The sequence below is a fragment of the Eptesicus fuscus genome, chromosome 14, assembly GCF_027574615.1.
Source record: "Eptesicus fuscus isolate TK198812 chromosome 14, DD_ASM_mEF_20220401, whole genome shotgun sequence".
In the NCBI taxonomy this organism is placed as follows: Eukaryota; Metazoa; Chordata; class Mammalia; order Chiroptera; family Vespertilionidae; genus Eptesicus; species Eptesicus fuscus.
In genome coordinates, this window is record NC_072486.1 from 76,698,732 (window position 1) to 76,716,046 (window position 17,315).

Genomic DNA, 17,315 nt, shown 5'->3' on the forward strand with positions numbered 1-17,315 from the left:
TAGGGGTGACCAGGCCAGCAGGGGAGGGCAGTTGGAAGCAACCAGGCCTACAGGGGAGGACAATTAAGGGAAACCAGGCCAGCAGGGGAGGGCAGTTGAGGGTGACAAGGCCTGCAGGGGAAGACAGTTAAGGGCAACCAGGCCTGCATAGGAGGGCAGGTGGGGGCAACCAGGTCTGAAGGGGAGGGCAGTTAGTGGTGACCATCCCGGCATTAGAGGGCAGTTAGGGGTAACAGGTCTGCAGGGCAGAACAGTTAAGGGTGACCAGGCCTGCAGGGGAGGTCAGTTAGGGTGACCAGGCCTGCAGGGTAGGACAGTTTTGGGGGCCAGGCCTGCAGGGAGGGCAGTTAGGGGTGACCAGGCTGTCAGGGAAGGGCAGTTAGGGGTGACCAGGCTGTCAGGGAAGGGCAGTTAAGAGCAACCAGGCCTGCAGGGGAGGACAGTTAAGGGCAACCAGTCCTGCAGGGAAAGGCAGTTGGGGGCAACCAGGCCAGCAGGTGAGGGCAGTTCGGGATGACCAGGTCTGCAGGGAAGGACAGTTAAGAGTGACCAAGCTGGCAGCGGAGGGCAGTTAGGGGTGACCAAGTCTGCAGGGGAGGGCAGTTAGGGGTGATCAGGCCATCTGGGGAGGCAGTTGGTGGCAACCAGGCCAGCAGGGGAGGGCAGTTAGGGGTGACCAAGCCTGCAGGAGAGGGCAGTTAGGCACAACCAGGCCTGTAGGGGAGGGAAGTTAGTGGCGACCAGGCGGGCAAAGGAGGGCAGTTACAGGCGATTGGGACAGCAGGGTATGGCATTTGGGGGTGATCAGGCTAGCAGGGGAGCAATTAGGCATCGATCAGGCTGAGTGGATAGGGGGCAATCAGGCTGGCAAGCAGAAGCTGTTATGGGCAATGAGGCAGGCAGACAGGTGAGCAGTTGGGAGCCAACAGTCCTGGATTGTGAGAGGGATTGTCAGTTTACAGGGATTGGGCCTAAACTGGCAGTCAGACATCCCTGGAGGGGTCCCAGATTGGAGAGGGTGCAGGCTGGGCTGAGGGACACACGCCCCACAGCATGAAATTTGCACTGGGCCACTAAGCCTATCTAATAAAAGAGTAATATGCAAATTGACCATACCTCTGCTACACCCACAAGCCACGCCCATAAGCCATGCCCACCAGACAATCAGGAGCAAATATGCAAATAAATCCAACCAAGATGGCTGCAGCTACAGAGAGAACAGGAAGGAGGCTTGGGTTTCCCCAGCAATGGAGGAAGACAAGATTTCCACCTGCTCTTGCCAGCCTAGGCCTCCACTCAAAGCTACAAAGTTTCAATGATAGAAGATAAATAAATCCCAACAAAAATGTCGGCAGCCACAGAGCTGGAGAGAGCAGGAAGCTTGAGTTGCCCCTGGAAATGGAGGAAGCCAAGCATTCCACCTGCCCTGGCTGGCCAAGGGCTCCACTCTAGACTACAAAGTTTCAATGATAGAAGATAAATAAGTCCCAACAAAAATGGCTGCAGCCATGGAGCGAGCAGGAGGTTTGGCTCCACTCAAGGCTACAAAGTTTGAATTATAGAAGATAAATAAATCCCAGATACCAGGGCCTCCGCTTGGGTTGCTGGGGGGTGTGGCTGGCCTGCAAACTACCACAGGCTCTTCACCAAGGCCACCCCACACCCCAAGGAAACTCCCACCCTGATTCGGGACACCCTTCAGGGCAAACCACCTGGCCCCCACCCATGCACCAGGCCTCTATCCTATCTAATAAAATAATAATATGCAAATTAACCATCACTCCAACACACAAGATGACTGCCCCATGTGGACACAAGATGGCAGCCACAAGATGGCTAGCAGAGGAGGGCAGTTGGGAGGGACCAGGTCTGCAAGGGAGGGCAGTTGTGGGTGATCAGGCCATCAGTGGAGGGCAGTTGGGAGGGACCAGGCTGGCAGAGGAGAGAAGTTGGGGGCGGCCGGGCCTGCAGGGAAGGGCAGTTGGGGGGGACCAGGCCTGCAGGGGAGGGAAGTTAGGAGTGACCAGGCCTACAGGGGAGGGCAGTTAGGGGCAAACAGGCTGGCAGGGGAGCAGTTAGGCATCAATCAGGCTGGCAGGGGAGTGGTTAGTGGGTGATCAGGCTGGCAGGCAGAAGCAGTTAGGGGCAATCAAGAAGGCAGGCAGGCGAGCAGTTGGGAGCCAGCAGTCCTGGATTGTGAGAGGGATGTCTGACTTCCCGTTTAGGCCCCATTCTACTGGGATCGGGCCTAAACAGGAAGTTGGACATCCCTGGAAGGGTCCCAGATTGGAGAGGGTGCAGGCTGGGCTGAGGGACACCTCCTGCCCCCCTTGCACAAATTTCGTGCACCAGGCCTCTAGTATAAATATAAAAGCCTAATATGCTAAGTGTCAGACCATTCGACTCTTAGACCGGTCGCTATGACATGCACTGACCACCAGGGGGCAGACACTATGTGTGGTAGGTTAGCTTTCTGCTGAGGTCTGTCTCATTGGGACTGGGCAAGATGGCCAGACATGTCCTGGAGCCCTCCTATGGTCCTCCCTGGCAGGCCAATCTCCTGTGATCCCTCCCTGGCCTTTAAAATATTTCTTCTAATTAATTTCCTTTCAATGTGCACAAATGTATGCACCAGGTCTCTAGTGTATAATAAAAAACTCAATGTTTTTTTGGTGATACAACAACAAGTAGAACATCTTGTCAACCATGAGAGATTCAATAGTCTGTCTCTCACCTGAAAGTAATTTCTAGATCCTTTTGGATCCATTTGCTGGTAAATCTAGGATAAGTTGCCTCTGTCTGGGCTGGAGTGGGAGAAGGTAGAAAGGCTGGGAGGAAAGGTTGCATCTACTCCCTAGGTACATCTTTATATGTCATGTAATGTAGACTTTCAATCATGCAAGAACCATATGAAACAAACAAACAAACAAACAAACAAACAAACAAACAAAGATATTGTGATCATTGGAAGACTTTTCCCAGGCCTCTCCTTCCTCTTTTCCACTTGACTCATGATTTATACCCCTTTGGCTTTGTACCTGAGTTTTGTTAATTTCTGAATGAGTAACTTGAGACCCTTCTGAAAGAGTAGGGTCAAAATCCATATTGTACTATCACTAGCAAGATCCACGAATATTCCAAACCCCATGTTAAACTTTCTTCTTTCAGATGACCCCAGAGTCTCCCACTGCACCAGGGAAGATGACGGACACTTGTACCTGTTTTTTTTGTTTTGTTTGTTTGTTTATTTGTGTGTGTGTGTGTGTGTGTGTTTGCAAGATTTATGTAATTTAATAAGGGCCTTTGGATCCACTACTATAACCAAAAACACCAAATATAGCTTTGGTAATTTTGGTACAAGAGCAAGCACATGGAGGAAAAGGTTTCAACTTGGCAAAACCGAAGCACCCTCCAAATTAGAGGCAATATTACTGACTCTTTAAAGGCAACGGTTTCTCCACTGGCTCCACCCAATCTGAGCTTCCTGCCTTCATGGTTTCAGAGGGTGTGAACACTTTTTCTTCAGTTAAAACAAAAGCACCAGCTGGAAGAGTGTCTTTGGAGAAAATCTGAGAACTCACCAACTCGTTGAAAAGAAGGTGAGTCTGGCTGAGAAGCAGCCCAGAGCACTAGCGTTCTTTGGGCAGTAGGTCCATGGAGTGAGTGTTCATGGTGTGGGTTCTCATCCCAGGAAGGACCAGGTTCTGTGCCCGAAGCACAGCAGGGGGGATGCTGTCTGAGGGTAGTGAAGGGGGTAGGGAGGGGAGTCAGGAGTGTTATTAGCACAATGTCCCACGTCTCATATTGAACAGGACACATTTGTGCTGAGTGGTGCACCTTCATGCATTTGCTGTTGTGATAGACACTGAGGGCTGTCTGACAAGCCCTCCTTTTCCCTGGATAGGAAATGAGTGTCCCCAACGCAGGTCTTTAGAGTTCAAAAGCAATCTAGAGACCACCCTGTCTAACTTCCTCTTTTTACTGAAAAAGAAGCAGGATCCCAGGAAGTGTGGTGACCCTAGGAGTTGCCCCTGTCACTAAGGTCAGAGGAAATCTGCACTGCAGTTTTCTGAATTCTTTCCATCATTTAGCAGAGCGAAGCACTGACCTGAGTGCATGACATGTGAGGTGAGGAGAGGGTGTCATGGGTAGAGGTTTGGCTATTCTTCAGGAACAATGTATGTGAAACCCTCCAGTTAATGCCCCTAGTTACAGGTTTCCTAAAAGTGTTCTGTTCTGGAAAGAATGTGGACTTTTCTCCCTGCCTTCTCTTGATCTGGCTCTGATTCGATGTAATTTTAGAATTCTGGGTCTGAGAAGACCCTGAGAGGAGGCCGACGTGTGCAGTGCTTAGGAGAGAAGGAGGTAGTCAGACAGACTTTGAATTTGATGCCTGCTCTGCCCAATACCTGTTAGCACTGTGACCTTGGGCAAGTGTCTCCGCATTTTCAAGGTACATCAATGTCTCTATTTAAAAAAGTTAGAAAAATAAAATTAGCTTTTTGCAGGCTACTATAGTGGAGTAGGTGAGATAATGTACAAAAAATTATCAGGGTGTTTGGTATAGAGTGTCAGCAGTGGTTCTATTACACACATATCACATTTTTTTATTGTTGAAAAATGTTAATTTACTCAAACATGAATGAACAATACAAGGAACTTTCTTGTACCTAGACCAAGCTTCCACAATTATTAAGTGATGACAATAGGGTTACACTAATGTATACACACCACTCCCCAGGCACTCCACATTATTTTGAAGCAAATATAAGACATTGATTCATTTTATCAGTAAATACTTGAAACCATTTAAAAATATGACCATAATCAGACTTCAAAAAGCACATAGAATTTTTTTACAAAGTTACCAGTTGCCTTCAGATTTCCTGATTGTCTCATACTTAAAACAAAGAAAAAATTGTTTGAAGTTGGATCCAATTAAGATTCATAAATTACAATTGTTTGGTTTCTCTTATATTTAATTTAATATATAGCTTTCTCACCTTCCCTGTTTCCTTCTGCAGGAAGTCTTTTTTCCAAAAGAACGGTGCAATTTACATTTTGTTGATTGACATTCTCCTGGGTTCATTTCACCTCCTTTTCTAGTTCCAGTGTTTTGTGTGAAGTTATATTTAAGGAGAGGCTTGATCTGACTCAGGTTTGACTATTTGGTGGGAATACATCATAGGTTCAGCTGTAAAGTTCCCTCTGAAAGCACATAATCTTTGGTTGTCTCTCTTTCTTTGACATTAATTGATGTTAATGGTGGCTGAAATTTAATTAAGGGTCAGAAGTAATGATATCAAATTCTATCATTCTTCCCTTATTTATTAGGTGGAAAAATCCTATATAAAGAAAGTTCCCTCCAACCATTCTTTCATTTCCACGAGGTACAATTGTATCTGAAAGACAAGATAAATGCTCATTTTTTTCCTTTTATTTGCAATGTTCATAACAATGAAATGCTTTCCTAGCACACTCCCTAGGGAGCGATTGAATATTTTAAGCATAAGGCCTTGTTATGAACTCCTGTATTTTAAGATATCTGATATATTTTGATTCATTGGAGTTATTATTAATGCTCACAAAAATGTCCAGTTGCATTTTCTTGAGGTTGGCTCTTAAGTCCTTTCCATAAGACCCCAGTGATTTTTGAGAGCATCCTGGCTTTCTTGTTTACAACTCTGCCTATTCCTAGAATCAGTAGTTTATTTATAAAACTCTAATTTTTGGGTGGTAAGTGGCATTTGAAAACCACACTCCAGGTACTGAGGGTGGTCATTGTCACTGAGTTCATTATTATCTCTATGCCTTTAAATAGACTTCAAAACTGTGTGTGTGTGTGTGTGTGTGTGTGTGCGCGCGCACACACACACACACACAAACAAGAATAGAATTTTTGAAAATAATTTTATATTTTTTCAGGTTATTTTTTTAAACTTTAAGTTAATATCATTAAAGATGGACAATGAAAATATGGCTTTTTTAAGTGTCTTGGACCAATTCCTTATATGGTTCACCCACTCCACAATATAAAATCAGATATGTTTGCCATTTGCTTTTTGTTTTAGTATTTTAAAATACAATTTTCCTTGTATAATTATGTAAACTACCTACATGGTTTCAAGATCAAATCTATGCAATTTTAGTGTAACCAAGACATCCAGTTTTCAGGTTCTGTCCCTGTCCTCTCCACCCTGCTTCTCCCATCCCCATGTAAGTAAATTTTTGTTGGTTTAGTTTTCAGAGTATCTTGCTATTGCCTTTTGATATATATAAAAATATATGTATTATATTTTATATATGTAGTGCATATTCCTCGTTATTAGATAAATGGTAGGTAAACTCTACATTATTTTCTTTACTTTGCTTTTCCCACTTAATGATGTATCCTGGAGACCTCTCCATGCGTGTATAGAGAGAAACATTCCTTTTCACAGTTGGATAGCCCCTCACTGTGTGAATATATCTTAGGTAATTCAACCAATCCCTACTGATGGCCATTTGAAAGGTTTTTGGTCTTCTGCTAATACAAGTAATGATGCAATAAATAGCCTTATATGTAATTTTTCTGCATTTTTGTCAGTGTAGTTAAGGGATAAATATTAAACTGGGGGACTGATAATGAATGGGAAAATGCATATATACTTTTGCAGAACAGTGCTGACTTCCCTTCAGTAGAGTTTGGACTGTTTTTCCATTCTCACCAGCCATGCAGGAGAGGACTTGCTTCCCTCATACCTTTACCAACAGATTATGCTAGCAAACGTTTGGACTTTTGCCATACCTGGAGGTGTCAAATAGTATCTCACCTCAGAAATAGAGGCGTAATTTAATTAATATTTTTAGTGATTTTATTTTTTCTGTTTTGATTTATTTTTCTCTGAGCATATGTTAATGTCTTTTGATATATTCAAGGTAAATTTAAATTCATTTTTCTCTGAATGTTTATTCCCACCTCTTGCTCCATATTCTATCATGTTCCTAGAATTTGGTTTCTGTACTTTATAATTTTCTGAGTATAACAGGAACATTTACCCCCTTTGTTGTAAGCTGAAAAGTATTACGTCCTCTAATTTGACATTTTTTGCTTTAATTTTTCTAAGGTGTCTTTTGTTCCACATTATCTGTGATATTTTTATGTAATCACACTTATTAATTCTTTTCCTTACTTTATTTCAAATCTTAGAAATAGTTTCCTTACCTCCAGGTTACAAATAATGTATCCATGTTTTTTCTTTTATTTATGTGCATTATTTTTTACATTTAAACTTCTAATCTGCTTGCAATTTGAATGGCATGAGGCAATGGATGCAATTTTATCTTTTTTCTGTATGATTATATGATTACCCTAAAGTTGCTTTATTACAACATCTTTGGCCCCTTTGATGTGGTATGCTGCCATATTGAATCTAACTGTAACAGAGTGTAATTGAATTAATATAAATGAATAAGGTATGATTAATTTGGTCTGTTTCTGAATTTTCTGTTTTTGGTTCACTGTTCTATCTATTCGTGCACCATCATCACACTTCTGTAATCATAGAAACTACAAAGCTTGACTCCTGGCAGAGCTAGTCCTTCCTCCTTATTCTTTTTCTTCATGGTGCTGAATAAGTTTCTTTTTTTCTTCATCCAAATGAAGTTTATAATCCACCATTTAACTTTATAATACACTATGTTTCACTTGCCTAAAAAAATGGTGATGACAAAAGTTTTAATTTTAGCCGAAACTGGTTTGGCTCAGTGGATAGAGCATCGGCCTGCGGACTGAAAGGTCCCAGGTTCGATTCCGGTCAAGGGCATGTACCTTGGTTGCGGGCACATCCCCAGTAGGGGGTGTGCAAGAGGCAGCTGGTCGATGTTTCTCTCTCATCGATGTTTCTAACTCTCTATCCCTCTCTCTTCCTCACTGTAATAAATAAAATATATTTTAAAAAAAGTTTTAATTTTATATTTATCCTATCTAATAAAAGAGTAATATGAAAATTAACCATCACTCCGCTACACTCACAAGCCACTTCCACCAGCCACGCCCCACCAGCCAATCAGGAGAGAGTATGCAAACTAACCCAACCAAGATGGCTGCGGCCTCAGAGAGAGGGAGCCTTGGGTTTCCCCGGCAATGGATGAAGCCAAGCTTTCTGAACACCCTGGCTGGCCCAGGCCTCCACTCAATGCTACAAAGTTTCAATGATAGAAGATAAATAAATCCCAACAAAAATGGCCATGGAGCTGGAGAGAGCAGGAGGCTAGGGTTGCCCCCGGCGATAGAGGAAGCCAAGCTCTGCAGCCCTGGCCTGCTTTGGCCTACGCTTAAGGCTAAAAAGTTTCATTTATAGAAGATAAATAAATCCCAACAGAAATGGCTGCCACCACTGAGCGAGCAGAAGTCTTGGCTCAGCTCCAGGCTATGAAGTTTCAATTGTAGAAGATAAATAAATCGCAGATACAAGAGCTTCTTCTTGGGTCACTGGGGGGTGTGGCCAGTCTACAAACCAAGACAGGCCCCTCACCCAGGCTGCCCCACATCCCAAGGGCACCTCCACCCTGATCCGGGACAACCTTCAGGGCAACCAGCTGGTCCCCACCCATGCACCAGGTCACTATCCTATCTAAAAAAGAGTAATATGCAAATTGACCATCACTCCAACACACAAGATGGCTGCCCCCATGTGGTCAAAGATCCTGCCCCCATGTGAACACAAGATGGCCAGCAGGTGAGGGCAGTTGGGAGGAATCAAGCCTGCAGGGGAGAGCAGTTAGGGATGACCAATCTGGCAGAGGAGGGAAGTTGGGGGGAAACAGGCTGGCAGGGGAGCAGTTAGACATCAATCAGGCTGGCAGGAGAGTGGTTAGGTAGTGATCAAGCTGGCAGGCAGAAGAGGTTAGGGGCAATCAGGAAGGCAGGCAGGTGAGCAGTTTAAATCCAGCAGTTCTGGATTGTGAGAGGGATGTCTGACTGCCCGTTTAGGCCTGAAACGGGCAGTCAGACATCCCTCAAGGGTTCCCAGATTGGAGAGGGTGCAGGCTGGGCTGAGGGACACACACCCCTGTGAATGATTTTCGTGCACCGGGCCTCTAGTCCTGTACAATAAAAGCCTAATATGTAAATTGGCCAAACAGTGGAACTATCAGTGGAATGACTGGTTGCTATGATGTGCATTGACCACCAGGAGGCAGACGCTCAATGCAGGATCTGCCACTTGGTGGTGAGTATGCGTTGGCTGGTGAGTGCAGTGGTGGTGGCAGGAGCCTCTCCTGCCTCTGTGGCAGTGCTAAGGAGCAGAGCATCAAGTGATAAGGAGCAATGAGCAGGTGGACGGACATAATCCAAGAGCCCCCAGACTGTAAGAGGGTGCAGGCTGGGCTGAGAGACCCCCCCTCAGTGCACAGATTTTGTGTGCCAGGCCTCTACTATAAAATAATGTTAGAGAAATATTTACTTTTTCTTCATCCTAAAACTTTATAACTCATTATTTTAACTTTATAGTCCACTCTTTCTCAGCTAGGGGAAAAAGTTATGATAAAAAATTTAAATTTATAGTTATATAAGATCATGTTAGATAATTATCTATAATTCCAATGTATAAAATGCTTTAAACATGGATCAGTTTTTAATTCGGTCAAATGTCTTGACTGCACTAGGTAATTTTCTACTTCATCTATTAATAAGATGTGTTGTAACAACAAATTTTGGTATGAATATTTCTAAATGAGATAGGTCTATAGCTTTATTTATTGGTCAAATCTCTGTTAGCCTTCAGAATTGACATCACACTTGATTCATAAAAGAATTGAAAGATTTTCCTCTTTTTCTTTATGATCAAGAATATCTTACATAATATTGAGATGATCAACTTTGTAGAGATTTAAGTGAATTCTCCTGTGAAAGCACCTGGGCATTGTACTCTTTTGTGGGAAAATTCTGCTTTATTATTTCCTCCAGATGAGTAATAGATGATAACAAATTTTCATGGAAGACAAGAACAAAGAAAATAGGTTTGAGAATGGTCCCCACTTACCTAAGTATCCTTTTCTCTTCTCCTTCCCTTCGTTGAGGTCTTGTTGGTACCTGCACCCCAGAGCCTCTTGAAAGAAGATGGCTGGCCTTCAGGACAACACTCTGAGGATTGTTCTGGTGGGGACAATTGGAAATGGAAAAAGTGCAACAGCAAACACCATCCTTGGGAGAGAAGCATTTGAATCTAAAATTGCTCCTCACGCTGTTACCAAGAGCTGCCAGAAAGCAATGCGACACTGGAAGGGGAGAGAACTTCTTGTCGTGGACACCCCAGGGCTCTTTGAAACCAAGGAGACACTGAAGACCACCTGTGAGGAAATCACTAAGTGTGTCCTCTTCTCATACCCTGGGCCCCACGCTATCATCTTGGTTCTACAGCTGGGCCACTACACGGAGGAGGAGCAGAAAACAGTTGCATTGATCAAGATCCTCTTTGGGGAGCAAGCCATGAAGCACATGATCATCTTGTTTACTCGCAAAGATGATTTGGGTGATCACACACTCTCTGAGTTTATAGCAGCATCAAAGGTAAACCTGCAAAGCATCATCAAGGAATGTGGGAACCGCTGCTGTGCCTTCAATAACAGGCAAAGTGCAAATGAGGCTGAGAAGGAAGCTCAACTGCAGGAGCTGGTGGAGCTGATAGAGGAAATGGTACAGAAGAATGGAGGGGCTTACTTTTCTGATGCCATCTACAAGGATGTAGGGGAAAAGCTGCAATGTCAGAAAGAGGCCTTGAAGAAAATCTATGCTGATCAATTACAGTAGGAAACTAAACTACTTGAAGAGCAATGTGCTGAGGGAAAAATATCAAAGCAAGCAATGGAGGAGAAAAATATATTGGAGAACTATAATGAAAAAAATTAAAAAATATTAGGGAAGAAGCTGGAAGAAATATATTTAAGGATGTTAATTGGATTTGGAATACATTTGCAAAAATATGGAATATGTTTTGAAAATATGTAAATTTTATTTCTTAGTTTAGTATGATTTGTTAATGTGGTTAATTGTGTTTTCCAAAGATGACTACAACAATGTATTCTATCCCACCCATTCTTCTTGTAATCTGAGTTTATTTTTCCTTCTGTTGAATTATAGGGTTTGTCCCCTACCTTGAAATACAATGGACTTTGTGACTGTTTTGACAACCAGTGTGTGGTTGTGACTTCAAAAGTGAGATAGGAAAAATGCCTCTTTGTTCCCTAGGGTTTGTGGGCTTGGCACTTGTCAACTATGTGGTGAGGAAGCCCAAGTTGCTTATTGAGAGACCATGTGAAGAGGACTTGAAGTCACTGGCTCACTCCCCTGGCTGGTCTTTCATCTGCCAGCAGAACCAACTTGCCAGCCATGCAAGTGAGGCAATATGGAAGCAGATTCTCCAGCTGCCAAGTGAGCCACCTCTGGTGAAGCTGCAAAGAGCAAAGATGGGCCACCCCCAATGCATCCTGCCCAGATTGCAGATTCATGAAAAAAATAAAGTTTGTTGATTTAAACTACTAGGCTTTGGGATGGTTTGTTATGCTGTGATAGTAACCACCAGCACCTTCCCTGCTCACTCACCACCAATACCCACAATGCTAACAAATGGAAGAAGTTACAAAATCGGCATAATCAGGCAATAATATATTATGAAGAGTTCACAGACTCAATTTAGGAAAATTCAAATGAGAAATCCTTCATGTGTCAAGTGTTAGCACGCACATTTCTTCAGGCCACGCCTCTGAGCACCTTGTTAGTGAAGCAGTTGGTTTCTCCAGCAAGATGATTCTGTGGTCCATGTGAGGCAGGATGGTAAGAAGCTAGGAAAATTCCCGGATGAATGGAATAAGAAAACTGAGATGAGAAGATGGGCAGCTTGTAGCCAGTTTGTTAATCACAAAATCTTATCTTCCCCAACCAGGGGCACTTGAGAGCAAATGGTTTATACATCTCCTCCCTAACCAAAGAATACATAGATTAAATCAGTCTGGTCTGGGAAGTAGAGCACAAAGACCCGATTCATGACATTTGTGCCAGCTAAACCCAAGGGCAGATGAAGTCAGGGAAAAATATCAAAAACCACATCAAAGCCAGGCACAATTAAGATAAAATAAAACAGTGAAACAGACAAAAGAATAATCCAAAACTCCCCTATACACTTATCTTGATGCATAAGCATATTAAAAATGCACCTGGATAGCTGATTGGAAAAAAAAAAGGATAAAATGTCCTCAAGACAAAAACTCGCTCTAGCACAGGCCCATGCCCTGTACCAGGCATGAACTTTTTATTTCTTCCTAAACTCTGTGGATCCCCATGAGGGACTTGCAACCAGGGGAGCAGTGGGCAGTGGCACCCAGCCTCAGCCCCTGACCCTGTCTCCAAGGCCACCTTTTCCCTGACTTCCCACTAAGCTGAAGCAGTCCCACCTTGGCTCAATTCTTTTTTATAACATTTCTAGAGCCAAAGCAGCCCCGCCTAGACTCTCTGCTATTGCTTCTTTTATCCTAAACCCTTCCTCTATTTCACTGCCTCCAGCTTTAAAGAACATCCTCTTTCCAAGTCAAGAACTCACACACTATGGGCCAGTACCTGTCTGGTAACACATGGATGTTTGTAAGTTGCTAAATTCTCTTCTTGATGTTCTCTCTTCTTTTATAGGTACCGTCCTAAAATGTCCTTGACTGTAACTTAAAAATATCTAATGTGCTAAATATTTTTCATTTGCATCTGTAGATCCAGACTTTGCCCTCCTTTAACATGGCTCTTTGTCCCAGGAGGCTGATCTATGTGGATCATATTGTTACCAAACTCAAGGGATGCTCCACTTGGGGTGTCCTATTCCAGAAGGAGACATGGTTGTCACAGGGTAGTTTTATTTACTTGTAGCAAGTTAAGGAGACAGGGGATTCATATCAAAAGCTCTGTCTCCCCAGAGGGAAAGGCTTAGCCATTCTTTACACTATTTGGTCAATTACACATTTTTTTTCTTTCTTTCTTTTTCTGTTGGCTACATTTGTCCTGTTGAGTTCTTGTCAAGCTCATCTTGTTTCCAGTTGGTATCATAAATTTAACGTTTAACACCAGTAGCATTTAGTAAGAATGGCCCATACATTGAGACCCTTGTCCTATCTAACAACATCAGTGGAATCTCTGGCTCTCTGACTTATGCTTGACTTCTGCCAATGGGAAGTTCAAGCAGGAGATCTCTTCTGGGTAGAAAAGCAAGGTTGGGGTGTTTGTTCCCTTGCCTCTCTCCCTGCAAGTTAATCTCTGACCAGCTGCAACATTAAGTTGAAGATCACACCTTCTCTAAGGTGTGGGTTCCAGGCCTCACCCCCTTAGGGTTAGCGTGTAATTTCCTCACTGTTGCCAGCAGTCTCCCTTGTCATTTGCATCCCTGAGTCTGCAGCTTGTAGGAAACCATGCACTTAACTCTGCCCCAATTACCTAATTAGAGTGGGCCATCTCTGCTGCTAGAATCCTGATTGAGAAATCTTAATGATAATCACTCTCTTTTTTCTTTCAGAAATGCCCTGATCTTTGTTAATGTTTCTTTAAAAAATTCCCTCTAGTGTTTCTTGTGGACAGTGGCTACAGCCTTTGGATAGGTTCAAGCATTGGACTAATGAGAGGACACGATTCTCTCATGGCACAATTATAGTCAAAGGCTATAGTTCTAAGTTGGACCTTATGGTCCGAACCTGTGGTGCCATGTGGCTGAATAATATGGGCTGCAGGAGGTGCAGCAAGTAAACAAAGCTTGATCAGGTGCATGTAATTGAGTAGATTTGAAACCCACAAGAACATTATAAACATCTTGACCATGCCCTTACTTTGACTCCTGTAATCTGGCTATAAAATAAAGATGGGCTTGCAGGCTGGGGCACTGTCTCTCTATCAGAGAGCACAGCATCCCACCTAGCCCCACCTTTATTCTCTTGTAAAACACAGAGAGTGCTAATTATCAAGATTGCTAATGTTGGTAAAGGTCTAAAAATGCTCACAAAGCAATAATCACAGGCAATTAAATAGGTGGAAAACTTATTTATTTGGATAAAGGAAAAGGAGTTATCAGGTGACAGCATTTTAGAGGCAATGATATATGAAAAATTCCTTGGAGGCAAATAGGGGGTGGTTCCATAAATTTAAGAAAATATGTGTTTATTTATAAACTAGGGGCCCATTGCAGGAATTTGTGCATCTTAAAAGGAACTGTGGGCCTCGAGGCTGTGGTAGACACAGGGGCGGGTCTCAGCCCATCCTCTGTGCCTCTGCCTGGCCCTTGCCACCATGCCCTGGTACCCTGTCTGCTAGCAGCCCTGCTCCTGCTGCCACCGCTCCCACCCACTGATGGTGCTGAGCAATTGGGGCCTAGCGCCAGCAGCAGGTGCGAGTGGGGCTGTGCTGGCGGCGGGTGAGAGGGGCGGCTGCTGCCACAATTGCCCCTCAGGACTGGGGGATATGGAGAAGCCCTCAGGGGCGATCAGGGCTGGCAGCTGCCACTTGTACCTGCTGATGGTGCCAAGTGATTGAGACTGGCGCTGGGCACCAGCAGCAGGTGTGAGCAGCAGATCTGGTGCAGGCAGAATGTGGGAGCAGGGCCAGTGGTATGCAGGAGCAAAGAATTTTTAGTAACCACCAGAGGCTTGCCTTGATGACATTGACTAGCGCCCTGCCTTGGTCTGGTGCCCCCATTCACCTACTCCACCATCACACAGCAGCCAATGCCTACCATGTTTTGTACACACCCTCTGGTGGTCAGTGCATGTCATAGCGACTGGTTGTTTGGTTGTTCCACCATTCAATCTATTTGCATATTAGCTTTTTATTATATAGGATTAAACAGTGCATTAGACATGCACTGTATATAAGAAATGTTTAAACAAGGAATAATTTGGGATCTGGAACAGATTAATTCAATTTACATTTTTTCTAATGGAAAAAAAAAGATTTGGTTTTTTAACAAATTGGTTCCACTATAATTGAAGTGCATAAGAAATTTCATCAAATAAAGAATAATAATTATATTCTATTTGTATACATATAGTTTTATTATTAAAGTGGATGTTCTAGAAATTATATAATTGTTACCTTAAAATGCTGTTAAAAGGAGTATAGAGACAGGGAAGGTAGTTTTAGGAAAGGGGGTCCATGGGAGAGGAAGACATATGTAATGGGCATAGATAGATCCAAGCTACCAGAATGTTTGTCTCACATACACAGAGGATGGAGGGATATTATAAGACTAGAGGCCCGGTGCATGAAAATTCATGCACTGGAGGGGGGGGGGTTCCTCAGCTTGGCCTGCCCCCTCTCACAGTCTGGGAGCCCTCAGGGGCAGAAGGAGACCTGGTGATCAGGAGAAGGTGATGTCCCCATCACACCTCTGCTGCTGCCACTGCCAGCAGCAAAAGCCTCAGCCGGTCCTGGTTACCTGAGCCTCAGGCGGCCCTGGGGGGCTGAGGGCGGGTCTGGCCACAATGCACATCTGCCGTTCACCGCATCTCCCCCAGTTGGGATGAAAAGACTGTGGGACTCCAGTGGGGCTGAAGGGACTGGGCGCCACCATCTTTGTGATGGTGTGATGGTCAATTTGCATATTCCCTTTTTATTAGATAGACTAGAGGCCTGGTGCATGAAATTCGTGCATAGGGAGGGATGTATCAGCCCAGCCTGCACCCTCTCCAATCTGGGACATCCCTCTCACAATCCAGAACTGCTGGCTAAAAACACTTGCCTGCCTGCCTGCCTGATTTCTCCTAATTGCTTCTGCGTGCCAGCTTGATGACCCCCCAACTGCCCTCCCCTGCATGCCTGGTTCCCCCCCACCCAACTTCCCTCCCCTGATGGCATGATTGTCCCTAACTGTCCTCCCCTGCCGGCCTGGTCACCCCTAATTATTCTCCCCGGCTGGTCTGGTTTCCCCCCAACTTCCCTTCCTTGCAGGCCTGGTCCCCCCCCCCCCCAACTGCCCTATCCTGCCAGCCTGGTCACCCCTAACTGCCCTCCCCTGCAGGCCTGGTTCCTCCCAACTGCCTTCCCCTGCAGGCCTGGTCCCCCCCAACTGCCCTCCCTTGCAGGCCTGGTTCCCCCCCAACTGTGATCCCCTGCATGCATGGTTCCTGCCAACTGCACTCCCCTGCAGGCCTGGTCCCCCCCAACTGCCCTCCCTTGCAGGCCTGGTTTCCCCCAACTGCCCTCCCCTGCCAGCCTGGTTACTCCTAACTGTCCTCCCCTGCAGGACTGGTCACCCCCAACTGCCCTCCCCTGCTGGCCTGATTCCCTCCAAATGCCCTCCCCTGCAGGCCTGGTTCCCCCCAACTGCACTCCCCTGCCAGCCTGGTCCCCCTCAACTGCCTTCCCCTGCAGGCCTGGTGCCCCGCAACTGTCCTCCCTTGCAGGCCTAGTCGATTCCAACTGACCTCCTCTGCCAGCCTGGTTGATCCCAACTGACCTCCCCTGCAGGCCTGGTTGCTCCCAACTGTCCTACCCTGCAGATCTGGTCCCCCCAACTTCCCTTCCCTGCTGGCCTGATTGCCCACAACTGCCCTCCTCCCCTGCCAGCCATCTTGCGGCAATCATCTTGTGTCCACATGGGGCAGCCGTCTTGTGTGTTGGAGTGATGGTCAATTTGCATATTACTCTTTTATTAGATAGGTAAGAGAAAGAAGAAGAGGGGGGCACCAGGTGAGCTTTGAAACTTTGGAACTAGTACCATGTAAGGAAAAGGGTGGGAAGAGCCAATTAGAAGAGCACAGAGTACATAAAATGGGAAAGGGGTCCAAGAAGAAGGTAGCATATATAGACAAAGAGCTGCCAGCATTTATAAACCTTTAGACAAAGAGGCTTCACTGGTTACCTGCTTGGGAACCCCTCCCAACTCACAAGTTTGATATGCTTCCAAAAATGTTTCATACTTAAAAAAAAAAAAAAGTCTTTTAGTGCACAAATTTTTTCCCTCAAACTTCATGAAGAACTTGGGAGGAGAGTTTGAGTTCACCAAATTCTGCATTTCAGATTTGAAGTATCATCTCTCCATTCCAAGTAGTAAGTAAATGAACTCTGTAGCCTTTTCATTGTCCCCTTTGTAGTTTTGGAGATGATGCAGGGCCCATGGACCACTTAATTTGGCTGTAGCTGCTCTCTCAAGCAGCTGCTGCCTTAAGCAGGCAGTTCTCTTTCACCTTCCTTTTTCAGCTGTTACCCATTGATTGCTAGATTACCTGCTTTATATTTATTGCCAAGGTCTGTAGAGTGGATTTAGAACCGTTATAAGGTCTTCTGCTTTGTTAAAATTGTACTTTGAAAC

At 44.8% G+C, this 17,315-nt stretch overlaps 1 pseudogene; it reads left to right on the forward strand.

Annotated features, from left to right (window-relative positions):
• The first annotated feature begins 3,486 nt into the window (after window positions 1-3,486).
• Window positions 3,487-11,486, forward strand: LOC103295940 (GTPase IMAP family member 7-like; annotated as a pseudogene).
• The last annotated feature ends 5,829 nt before the right edge of the window (window positions 11,487-17,315 follow it).